The sequence below is a fragment of the Pongo abelii genome, chromosome 17 (assembly GCF_028885655.2).
Source record: "Pongo abelii isolate AG06213 chromosome 17, NHGRI_mPonAbe1-v2.0_pri, whole genome shotgun sequence".
Classification (NCBI taxonomy): Eukaryota; Metazoa; Chordata; class Mammalia; order Primates; family Hominidae; genus Pongo; species Pongo abelii.
In genome coordinates this window covers 34,436,227-34,449,709 of record NC_072002.2, presented here as the reverse complement: position 1 = coordinate 34,449,709, position 13,483 = coordinate 34,436,227, and the positions used below count along the sequence as shown (strand labels likewise).

The window sequence follows — 13,483 nt, the reverse complement described above, 5'->3', positions numbered from 1 at the left end:
GGTGAAACCCCGTCTCTACTAAAATACAAAAATGAGTGGGGCATGATGGCAGGTGCCTGTAATCCCAGCTACTCAGGAGGCTGAGATGGAGAATCGCTTGAACCTGGGAGATGGTGGTTGCAGTGAGACGAGATCACACCACTGCACTCCAGCCTGGGTGGCTGAGTGAGACTCCATCTTAAAAAAAAAAAAAAAGTAGCAAACACAAAACATTTTTTGCTTGGAGGCTTCTCAAGGAACTTCTGATCTCTTGGCAATCAAAATTGGAAACTCTATTTGTTGGGTATTGTTTAGCAGGTACTTGTCCTGCTTTTATGTGCTAACACATTTAAATTCATCTTCACCACAATCTGTGAGGTCGTCCCTGTTTTGTTTTTGTTTTTAGTGTGAGTACACTGCAACTCACTTAAAATAATTTAGTGTTAAGAGAGCCAGCTTAAATTAAGCTTCAGTTTCTGTGAACCAACCCTGGTAGTTTTTCCTACTATATGAATCTGAAGTATTGCTCCCCTACTCAAATGCACCTCCATACACTGTGTACATGTATATATGCATTTCATATGTTTTCCATTGTTACAATTTATATAGATGTATTATGTCTACTCATACATTTCCATTCTTTTGCTTTCATCTGCTATGGGATCTATATTTTACTATTATAGAACATCTAAGGCCAGGCATGTTGGCTCAAGCCTATTATCCCAGCACTTTGGTAGGCTGAGGCCAGAGGATTGCTTGAGGTCAGGAGTTTGAAATCATTCTGGGCAACATAGGAAGACCCTGTGTCTACAAAAAATGGAAAGGAAAAAAAAAAAAAAAAAAAAAACAGGCATGGCAGCACATGCCTGTAGTCATAGCTACTTGGGAGGTTGATGCAGGAAAATCCCTTGAGCCCAGGAGTTGCAGTGAGCTATGATTACACAACTGCACTCCAGCCTGAGCCTAGGTGACAGAGTGAGACCCTATCTCTAAATAAATAAATGAGAACATTTTGAAAATTTAGTCAAACAATGGGGAATTTTGTTCTTTTACCTTCAGTTCAGCTCAAATCTTGAATATTTATATTTAATAGTCACATGCAAATGTTCCCCATTATTTCCTATTTAATAAATACTACACTATAAGTTGTTAAATTTAGGTCCAGCTGCTAATGACTAATGGGGCAAGAACAGTATAACTGTTTATACAGAATTTTGCAAATTGATCATGGAATTTACAGAGGAATGGAGACCCCTGACTTAGTTGTGTGTGTGTATGTGTTTTTAACTATAATCTTATTCTTGGACAATGCTTGAGATAATGATTCCCACAAGAAAATGTAAGTTATGCAGAGAAAAAACACTTGTATAAAATGTAAAATGAGAGATGAACTTTCAGCCTGTAAAATCTACTTTGGAAAAATCAGATTAGAAGTTCTTTCAAGGCATAGGAAGAACACATTTAACAGAGATTTTAGCCAAGTAGAAATAATGCAGAACCACTATGAAGAATTTAGTGTGCCTAGCCACATACAAGCTTTCTGTTCATTTATTTTCTAAGGTAGATACCATTTTTTTCACAATTACTAAAAGCCAGGCAAATTACTAGTATTTTACATCATCATAAGTCATTAATCCCTCACAAAAATCCTATAAATTTAATAATGAAATTAAAATCCCCTGGGAGTCAGAAACATCCCATATGTGAGAAATACTCTTTTCAATTTATGCCAACCAAAAGCAGAATAAAATTTTAATTTATGAATTTTTAAGATGAGAAAAGTGGGGCTTAGCAATGCTAACTAATATGTCCAAGTTTGTGCAGTTACAAGGAATCTGATTCATAATCACTTTTCTCCATTGCCTCCACAGATTAAAAAGGTGTTCCCAGCCCTGCAGTTTTTCTTACAGAGCTCAGTTCCTTAACCACATATCAATAAATTTCAATTGTGGCCAGGTAAGGTGGCTCACACCTATAATCTCAGCACTTTGGGAGGCTGAGGCGGGCAGATCATCTGAGGCCAAGAGTTTGAGACCAGCCTGACCAACATGTCGAAACCCCGTCTCTACTAAAAATACAAAAAGTAGCCAGGTGTAGTGGCAGGTGCCTGTAATTCCAGCTGGGAGAGGCTGAGACAGAAGAATCGCTTGAACCAGGAGGGGTAGGCTGCAGTGAGCTGAAATCATGTCACTGCACTCTAACCTGGGTGACAGAGTGAGACTCTGTCTCAAAAAAAAAAAATTCAATTGCATGTAGTATACGGCTTATGCCTTTTCCAAAAGTTGGAATTTGATTTTCGATTATGGATTAGAATCCTTACATAAAGGAGTATTTTTGAATATTTGCCATTAATAGGAGATTTTTTAATCTCAGCAATTTACATTAATTAATTTCTTTTTTGTCATAATAACATTATAAACAAATTATTATTTTTTCTAAACAAATTATTTTTCTTTGTAACTTATTTGCTCTTTTTATCCTTCTTGGAAGACAAAAATATTTTACATAATATTCCTGTTATCAAGTATTTTCCTCATTGTGTAGCCTGTGAAAACTCAGGACATTGCAACAAAGTGACTCCCCAGTTTCTCATACTGAGTCAGTAACGGAAAACCATTATTGTTACTCAAGGCATGCTTACTGTACTGGATGAAACAATGAAACATAAGAACATATCCTACTTAAGAAGCTTGGTGCAATATTATATACAAACCTGAATAGTAGCTTATATTTGATAAATGCTAATGAGGGGTACAGAAAATTAAATCTTTGGGAATTTACAGTAGGGATCTTAGTAGGCGGAGGCAACTGACAAGAGCTTTGAAAAGGCAGTGGGATAATCAGGAGAGACAGCTCCGGAAAGGCATTCCAGAAAAGGAAGATGAGAGCAGAGGCAGAGTTTCAGTCTGAGTAAATGTGCATGAAATAGAGTGCTCCATTATGCCAGAAGTAGAGGATTTGCGTGGGGATAGAGTAGGAGATAAGGGCCCTTGATAATTCAACATTTACAACTCTTACAATTTGAACATTAATTTTTCTATCAAATGCCTCCAGATCGCACTCTACTGAACTCCTTGAAGGGTGGGGACTTTTATCTTATCAACCTTGAATGAATGAATGAATGAATCTCAGATAGAGTAAGTGAATTTCTCAAGGTCAAACAACGGGTAGGTGATAGTATTATGACTGTAAGCAACCATTTGTGGGTTTTTTTTTTTTTTTTTTTTTTTGAGAAAGAGTCTCACTCCGTCACCCAGGCTGGAGTGCAATGGCATGATCTTGGCTCACTGCAACCTCTGCCTCCCAGGTTCAAGCGATTCTCCTGCCTCAGCCTCCTGAGTAGCTGGGATTACAGGCACATACCACCATGCCCAGCTAATTTTTGTATTTTTAGTAGAAACAGGGTATCACCATATTGGTCAGGCTGGTCTCGAACTCCTGACCTCGTGATCTGCCCACCTCAGCTTCCCAAAGTGCTGGGATTACAGGCGTGAGCCACCATGCCGGGCCTCAACCATTTGTTTTTACTCTATTCAGACATGAATGATGAAATGTTACAGAATCCTTATTTCTTCATTCTCCGTTACTTTTTGGAAATTTTCGCGGGTGAACATTACCTTCTACGAGTAAGAGAACCAGTAGGGTGTAATATACATAGAAAGACATTTATGAGAAGGAATTGGTTCACGTGATTATGGCAGCTGAGAAGTCTCAGCATCTGTAGGGTGAGTCAGCAGCTATAGACCCAGGAGAGCAGGTAGGGTAGGTCCAGGCAGAGTTTGAAGGCCTGAAAACCAGGAAGCCAATGAAGTCAAGGAAAAAGCCAGTGTCTCACACTGAAGGCAGTCGGGAAGATTTCTTTGTTTGTTTGTTTCTTTCTTTCTTTCTTTCTCTCTCTTTCTTTTCTTTCTTTCCTTCCTTCCTTCCTTCTTTCTCTCTCTCTCTGTCTCTCTCCCTCTTTTTTTTTTTTTTTTGACTCGCTTTGTCGCCCACGCTGGAGTGCAGTTGCCTGACCTCACTGCAACCTCTGCCTCCAGGGTTCAAGCAATTCTCCTGCCTCAGACTCCCGAGTAGCTGAGATTACAAGCACGTGCCACCACCCCTGGCTAATTTTATATTTTTAGTAGAGGCGGGGTTTCACCATGTTGGCCATGCTGGTCTTGAAATCCTGACCTCAGGTGATCTGCCTACCTTGGCCTCCCAAAGTGCTGGGATTACAGGCGTCGGTCACTGCACCTGGCTAATAGGAAATATTAATGCATTTAATAAATATGGCATACCACTACTACTTTGATTTTATCAGATAAATAGTCTTTTCAAATATTGAGTTGTGATACTCCTGCATCGCAGAAACCATTCACTTACATTTCTGTTTTCTTTTTTTTTTGAGTCAGGGTCTCTCTGTCGCCCAGGCTGGAGTGTAGTGGTGTGATCTTGACTCACTGCAGCCTCGACCTCCCAGGCTCAAGCAATCTTCTCACCTCAGCCTCCTGAACAGCTGGAACTACAGGCGCGTGCCACTATGCCTGGCTAATTTATATATATATATATATATATATATATATATATATATATATATTTTTTTTTTTTTTTGTAGAGGAGTGGTTTCTCCATGTTGCCCAGGCTGGTCTTGGACTCCTGGGCTCAAGTGATCTTCATGCCTTGGCCTCCCAAAGTGTTGGGATTACAGGCATGAGCCACCATGCCCAGCCTCATTTACATTCCTATCTTCAATTCCTAGTATAGTGCCTGGTATGTAGTAAGCATGTGATAAAAATTTTAAGAATACTTAGTATTGTTGTCTTCGAGAAAAACATAATTTATGGTATCTAAATTCTTATAGGTAGCCCTATAAGAAAATCTGTATATATATATATCTTTTTTTTTTTTTGAGACGAAGTCTTGCTCTGTTGCCCAGACTGGAGTGCAATGGTGTGATCTCGGCTCACCGCAACCTCCGCCTCCTGGCTTCAAGCGATTCTCCTGTCTCAGCCTCCCAAGTAGCTGGTATTACAGGCATGTGCCACCATGCTGACTAATTTTGTATTTTTAGTAGAGACAGGGTTTCTGCATGTTGATCAGGCTGATCTCGAACTCCTGATCTCAGGTGATCCACCTGCCTTGGCCTCCCAAAGTGCTGGGATTACAGGCGTGAGCCACCACACCTGGCCGAAAATCTGTATATTTTTAATATGCAAAGTTTAAGAACAACTAAGTTTTATTTATGCACAAATGTTTATTTGATTTGAAGTGAAACTTTGGAGAAGTTATAATAGCAGAAGTCAAATGTCTTCTTTTCCTTTGTGTTTCTTAATTATGTTGCCTTTTTAATCTTTCATTCTAAAATAGTTTCTATGAATAACTAAACAAGACATGATGGTTGACTCAATCAATAAAATATACAGTATGTTTGCATCATGACATATTTAGATCTCAGTGGCACAAATATGTTACGTTACGCCAAATAATGCTTTATATTTTTCAAATTATTTTATTATCACATTTGATCCATATAACAGTCTTAAAGGATGAATAGGTAGATGTCACTATCCCCATTTTACAGGCGAGGAAACTGAGGAATGAGAAATGCAAACCAGTATGCCAGTCACCAAGTGTCAGATTAATTACTGAGCTAGAGGCCAAATGAGGTGGCTCAAGACTGTACTCGCAGCACTTTGGGAGGCCGAGGCAGGCGGATCGCTTGAGCTCAAGAGGTTGAGACCAGCTTGGGCAAGAAAAAGAAAAATTAGCAGGGTGTGGTGGTACGTGCCTGTAGTCCCAGCTGCTTGGGAGGCTGAGGTGAGAGGCTCGCAAGAGCCCAAGAGGTTGAAGCTGCAGTGAGCTGTGATTCTACCACTGCACTCCAGCCTGGGTGACAGAGCAAGACCCTGTCTCAAGGTGATGAAATAATTAGAATTATCCCAAATCTACTATCCTGAATGGTATAGTTATTTTGTATCACTGTATAATTTTCTCCTGCTACTTATTCCTTCAGGTTCTAAGGGAGATCAAGTTCCAGTTGGTTTCCAAAAGCCCCAACTTAAATGGCTTCCTGGCAATTTTGATTTTTTTTTTTTTTTTTTGAGATGGGAGTCTCGCTTTGTCGCCCAGGCTGGAGTGCAGTGGTGCGATCTCGGCTCACTGTAAGTTCCGCCTCCCAGGTTCATGCCATTCTCCTGCCTCAGCTTCCCGAGTAGCTGGGACTACAGGCACCCGCCACCACACCTGGCTAATTTTTTGTATTTTTAGTAGAGACGGGGTTTCACCGTGTTAGCCAGGATGGTCTTGATCTCCTGACCTCGTGATCCGCCCGCCTCGGCCTCCCAAAGTGCTGGGATTGCAGGCGTGAGCCACCACTCCCGGCCTAATTTTGATCTTAAAGATTGTCTTTTTTTAAGCTGGCCAGAGCAGCTAGCACAAAGAGAAAAAAAAAAGATTATGTCTTTTCTTCTTTTCTCTCTCTCTCTCCTCAGTACCTAGAACACATGCAGAAGGTGCTTAGTATACTCGTGAGCAATGAATACATAAATAAAATGAGTTTAGAAGAGGCCTGGGAAAGTCTGGGTAGTGGAATGGGAATACTCTTCTTTGTTAGAAGATAATAGATACCTCAGCACTGGGACATCAGCAGTGATAATCCTGCGTCACAGTTGGTGAGAAGCAGCGGGAAATCAGGGGGAAAGGAGGTAGAGGCAGGCACAGTGGCAGCCCAAGGAAATGAAGGCAAACTGTGGTCATGAGACCAAAGACAAGGGGAGCTGGGGAAGGGAATGATGTCATCAGAACAACAATAGAGGAAGATGGTTTTGGCAGCAGCTTTTGAATAGACTTTGAAGAAAAAAATCAGAGAGAGGGGAAAAAGGAAACGGGAAAGGGAAGTCTGTTGAGAACTCAGCATGACATTTGGAGTGGGTGGAGAGCTTCCTGTATAGCTTGATGTTTGGAACATCTGGTCACCTCTTACAATAACAAAACCTTAGAAACTTCAAGCTTTCTCAAGTGGCCAGGTTAAAATGAGTGTGAATTCCATGGCCAAACCGTCATTGCCAGAAGACAGGAATATCTAAAGAAAGAAAAATTCAGATAGAAACTGACTCTTAACACTGAGAACACCCCCACTAGTTTTTCGATGTAAGTATTCCTATTTGTCAATGTATATATGCTTTATTTTTGGAATACAGTATTGGCTTTGTATTAAATTTAAAGTGTTAAGTCTACTTTAATTCAATTATCTCAAAGGGCAAAAGGTAATCAACAGATTTACAAAGAAAGCAATTGTTTTCAAAGCTTATGATTTTCACTACCCATTTTTCTGGTGCATTAATTTTTGCTAGAGTCCATACCTTGTTTCATTTCCAATATTGGCTGAAATTTTCCACAACTCAATTGTGCCCTCTAGTGTTTATTAGCATTTAGTGACGGCTACTTTGGAGGTTTTGTTTGTTTGTTTGCTTGCTTGTTTGTTTGAGACAGAGTCTCCCTCTGTCGCCCAGGCTGGAGTGCAGTAGCATGATCTCGGCTCACTGCAACCTCCGCCTCCTGGGTTCAAGCGATTCCTGTCTCAGCCTCCTGAGCACCTGGGATTACAGGCGTGCACCACCACACCCAGCTGATTTTTGTATTTTTAGTAGAGATGGGGTATCACCACGTTGGTCAGGCTGGTCTCGAACTCCTGACTTCGTGATCTGCCTGCCTGGGCCTCCCAAAGTGCTGGGATTACAGGCGTGAGCCACCGTGCCCGGCCTATTTTGGAGTTTTAAAAAGTGATCCCACAGAACCAGATTCTTCTAATGGGCAGGGAAGCTAATAATGATTCCCACATTGTCATCTTTAGGTTACTCACTGTAGCAATCAATCTCAGTGGCTTAAAAAAACGAAGTTTATTTCTCACAGAAGGTTTAATGCGGGTTGGCTGGGCTTCTCTGCAAGCAGTGTCTTGGAGATCGAGGCTTCCTGCATTTGGCAATCCCTAGCACCTTCTCACCTGCCATGACAGGGTAAGAAAAGGATGGAGGAGGCACACTTGATTTTAACTGCTTCAGCCTGGAACTGACACATGTCACCCTGCTACTTCCCATTGACTAAAACTAGTAATCTGGCCCCAGCCCAATGGCACGGGAGCTGGGAGGATGTGGAGAAGCCTGTGAGTTCGTTCTGGGAGCACTAAGTGCCTCTGTTAAAGCTTCCACCAGAGCAGCTAGGAAACAAGCATAATGGATATTCTAGCTTTATTATTTTGGAAAATATTTTTTATTTGAGATTTTCCAAAAATAAAGTATTCAATCAGAAAGAAAGAATAACAAAGGTAATTTTTTTTTTTTTTGAGATAGGGTCTTGCTCTGTCACCCAGGCTGGAGTGCAATGGCATAATCTCAGCTCACTGCAAACTCCACCTACTGGGTTCAAGTGATTCTCCTGCCTCAGTCTCCCAAGTAGCTGGGATTACAGGTGTGTGCCACCGCACCCGGCTAATTTTTGTATTTTTAGTAGAGACAGGGTTTCACCATGTTGGCCAGGCTGGTCTTGATCTTCTGACCTCAAGTGATCCACCCACCTCGGCCTCCCAAAGTGCTGGGATTACAGGCGTGAGCCACCACACCTGGCTGGCAATTTTAATATTCATAATTTTCTTCATTTTATAATATGAAATTCAAAATTAAATATCCCACTTGTATAATGGCAGAAATGTTTTTATATTAAAATTTTTTATATTAAAAAGAGTTTCTGTATATTAAAAAGAGTATAAAAAATTTTTATATTAAAATTTCTGTCGTGATTGACTTATATAAAATAAAATGTCCCGTAGTTTCCTATTCTTTGAGAGAACATCCTCCTCCTGAATCTATTCGTTAGGTGTAAGTTATGACTTTCTTTTTAATGATCTCTTTCCAACTTTAATTTGGAGATATTTGAAAGTTGTTCCATAAATTGTTGTCTTTACTGATATTCCATCTTGGAGAAGCATATGACATTTATTTAAGAAATTTTACAAATTTTACCTTTTAGTAGGAAAAATATTTAAGAAAACCTTATTGTTGTATGTTAACTATTGAGCTCAATGGCTCTTTATTTGATTTTTTTTTTCTTTTTTTGAGATGGAGTCTCGCTCTGTCACCCAGGCTGGAGTGCAGTGGCGCAATCCCGGCTCACTGCAACCTCTGCCTCCCTGGTTCAAGTGATTCTCCTGCCTCACCCTCCTGAGTAGCTGGGATTACAGGTGCCCGCCACCACACCCAGCTAATTTTTGTATTTTTAGTATAGATGGGGTTTCACCATGTTCGCCAGGCTGGTCTCGAACTCCTGACCTTGTGATCCACCCGCCTCAGCCTCCCAAAGTGCTGAGATTACAAGCGTGAGACACTGCCCCTGGCCTATTTGATTTTTTAACTGTAGTAAAATATGTGTAACATAAAATTGACCATTTTAACCATTTTTAAGTATATAATTCAGTGGCATTAAGTACATTCACATTGTTGTGTAACCATCACTACCATTCATTGCCAGAAAGTTTTCATCTTCCTGAACTGAAACTCTTAAAACAATAACTTCTGCCAGGTGTGGTGGCTCACGCCTATAATCCCAGCACTTTAGGAGGCCAAGGCAGGAGGATTGCTTGAGCCCAGGAGTTTGAGCCCAGCCTGGGCAACATAGCTAGACCTCATTACTAAAAAAAAAAAAAAAAAAAAATTAGCTGGGCATTGTGGCTCACAATTGTAGTCCCAGCTACTCAGAAGGCTGAGGTGGGAGGATTGCTTGAGCCAGGGTGGGGGTGGGGTTGAGGCTGCAGTTAGCTGTGATTGCATCACTGCCCTCCAGCCTGGGTGACAGAGCAAGATCTGTCTCAAAACAACAACAACAACAACAATAAATATCCCTGATCCTGCCCCCACCATTCTCCTTTCCCTTAGCCCCTAGCAACCAGCATCCTGCTTTCTATCTCTATGAATTTGATTAATCTAGGTGTCTCAGGAAAGTGGAATCATAATATTTATCCTTTGGGTCTGGCTTACTTCTCTTAGCATAATGTCTTCAAGGTTCATTCATATCATAGCATGTGTCAGAATTTTCTTCTTTTTTAAGGCTGAATAATATTCCCTTGTATGGGTAGACCACATTTTGTTTATTCATCCATAATGGCTCATCTTTAGCAATATCATTTATTTGGTTTAGTCAGTCAATCGGTCAATCATAAATACATATTTTGAGAGCTTTGTATAATCTATAACACCTCTTACTGGAGGAACATAAAGTTGTTCAACATGTGGTCATCTGTGTTTGAGTATGTATGTATGTCTGATATATTTTGCTATTTCTACCTTTCATTAGGCCTTCTTGCAAAGCTCCACTTGCAAATGAAAGCATCTTCCCTGTACCTAGTGGTGCTCTAGAGATAACAAGCTCTAGTATTTAGCCTTCAGTACAAGCATGTTACGTTATCAAACTTTTCCTTTTCAACCCTGATAAACTAAGAGGCTGATTTTTAAAGTTATTTTAAGTATTGAGGACTAAACTCTGATTTTTAAATCTTGCCCAAATTCTTATCTAAGGGGTCTGGGGGGTCATGCCCTACAAATCATAAAAATTCTCATCAGATGGGTTTTATTTAACTCTATATATCATGATTTTCTCTTTCTTTCTTTCTTTCTTTCTTTCTTTTCTTTCCCTCTCTCTCTCTCTCTCTTTCTTTTTTTTGACAGGGTCTCACTCTGTCTCTGAGGCTGGAGTGCGGTGGCATGAGCTTGGCTCATTGCAATCTCCACCTCCCAGGTTCAAGTGATTCTTGTGTCTCAGCCTTTCCAGTAGCTGGAATTACAGGTGCACGCCACCATGCCCGGCTAATTTTTTTTTTTTTTTTCAGATGGAGTCTTGCTCTGTTGCCCAGGCTGGAATGCAGTGGCATGATCTTGGCTCACTGCAACCTCTGCCTCCTGGGTTCAAGTGATTCTTCTGCCTCAGCCTCCTGAGTAGCTGGGATTAAAGGCACATGCCACCACGCCCATCTAATTTTTGTATTTTTAGTAGAGACAGAGTTTCACCATGTTGGTCAGGCTGGTCTTGAACTCCTGACCTCAGGTGATTCACCCACCTCGGCCTCCCATAGTGCTGAGATTACAGGTGTGAGCCACTGCGTCTGGCCTAATTTTTGTATTTTTAGTGGAGATGGGTTTCACCATGTTGGCCAGGCTGGTTTCGAACTTCTGACCTCAACTGATCCGCCCACCTTGGCCTCCCAAAGTGCTGAGATTACAGGCATGAGCCACCACGCCCAGCCAGATTTACTTTCCAACCTGACTCTGGCATAACATTAGGAGACAAATAAGAAAAGCAAAATATTTTACCTCAAAACAAGTTTATTTGCTATTATTTTGAAATGACTCTGCAAAGCTCTTTTTCGTGGGGGAAAATTTGCATCTGTAAAGAATCTCTATCAATTTAGCTGGATCTTTTTCTTCCAGACCCTCCCAATTCTAAAGAGATGATCTAAAAACTGAATAGGAAACATTTGTCATCCTATTGTCTCCAAGGGCAGTCATTATAAGATTTCAAAAGAACTTTGGTCTCCACAATCTTTTTTTTTTTTTTTTTTTTTTGAGATGGAGTCTCACTCTGTTGCCCAGGCTGGAGTGCAGTGGCGCGATCTCGGCTCACTGCAAGCTCAGCCTCCCAGGTTCATGACATTCTCCTGCCTCAGCCTCCCAGTAGCTGGGACTACAGGTGCCTGCCACCATGCCCGGCTAATTTTTTTGTATTTTTAGTAGAGACGGGGTTTCACCGTGTTAGCCAGGATGGTCTCGATCTCCTAACCTCATGATCTGCCCATCTCGGCCTCCCAAAGTGCTGGGATTACTGGCGTGAGCCACCATGCCCAGTCCACAATCTTTATCTTAACCTGAACATTCCCTTTGTATCAACCCCAGGTCTTTTTTTTTTTTTTTTTTTTTTTTTTTTAGATGGAGCCTGGCTCTGTCACCCAGGCTGCAGTGCAGTGGCGCGATCTCGGCTCACTGCAACCTCTATCTCCTGGGTTCAAGCGATTCTCCTGCCTCAGCCTCCCAAGTATGTAGGATTACAGGCGCCTGCCACCACACCCAGCTAATTTTTGTATTTTTAGTAGAGATGGGGTTTCACTGTGTTGGTCAGGCTGGTCTTGAACTCTTGACCTCGTGATCTGCCTGCCTCAGCCTCTCAAAGTGTTGGGATTACAGGCATAAGCCACTGTGCCCAGCCCAATCCCAGGTCTTCAGACAAGTTAAACTCATTGTCAACCAGAAAATGTTTAAATTCACCTATAGCCTGGAAGCCCCAGCTTTGAGCTGTCCCACCTTTCTGGACCAATCCCATGTATCTATTAAATGTATTTGATTGATATCTCATGCCTCTCTAAAATGTATAAAACCAAGCTGCACCCCGACCACCTTGGGCACATGTTCTCAGGACCTCCTGAGGGCTGCATGGTCACTCATATTTGGCTCAGAATAAACCTCTTCAAATATTTTAGAAAGTTCGACTCTTTCTGTCGACAACATGGAGGTGCTGTAGGATGTTAGGCACATTATTACCAGCTTCGCCATGTTTTTGAAAGTTTTTATTATAATTCTATTACTAATAGTGTGGTTAACCTCCATATAATAATACAATAGTCCCTCCTTGTCTGTGAAGAATACATTCTGAGATCCCCAGTGGATGCCTGAAATCGCTATAGTACCAAACTCTATAGATACTGGTTTTTTTTTGTAGATATAGACACACACATATCCCTATGATAAAAGTTAATTTATAAATGAGGCACAGAAGAGATCAACAACAATAACTAATGATAAATTGAACAATTATAACAATATGCCAGCATCCCTACCCTTGTGCTTTGATGCCATCATTAAGTCAAATAAAGCTTACGTGAGGGAAGTGGCTCCTGTAAGGGCGCAAAGCAGCGTGGCAGGGGTCCGAGCTGGGGTTCTGTCCCCGCTGGGCTGCCGCCCCAGCTGGACTACCGCCGTGGAACTCAGCGCCAATTACCTCTAGGAGAAGCTGCAGCGGGAACTGGAGGCGGAGCATGTGGAGGTGGAGGACACGACCTTCAACCGTTGCACCTGTAGCTTCCGAGTCGTGGTGGTGTCAGCCAAGTTCGAGGGGAAGCCGATGCTTCAGAGACACCAGCTGGTGAATGCGTGCCTAGCAGAAGAGCTCCCACACATCCATGCCTTTGAACAGAAAACCCTGACCCCATAGCAGTGGGCCCGCGAGCAGCAGAAATAAGGGACTGGAACCTGCACAGCCATTAAATTATAAATCTGGACCAAAACAACAACAACAACAACAAAAAAAAACCCCAAAAAAACCTTACATGAGCACACGCTCTTCAATACCATGACAGTTGATCTGATAACTGGGCCAGCCACTAAGTGATTGATGGGCAGGTAGTGTAGACGGCATGGAGACACTGGACAAAGGGATGATTCACAACCAGCCCCAAGCAGGATGAAACAGGACAGCGAGAGATTTC

General features: G+C 41.6%; 1 pseudogene; it reads left to right on the top strand.

Moving 5' to 3' along the window:
• Positions 1 to 12,819: 12,819 nt before the first annotated feature.
• LOC129051709 (bolA-like protein 2) lies at positions 12,820 to 13,236 on the top strand (annotated as a pseudogene).
• The last annotated feature ends 247 nt before the right edge of the window (positions 13,237 to 13,483 follow it).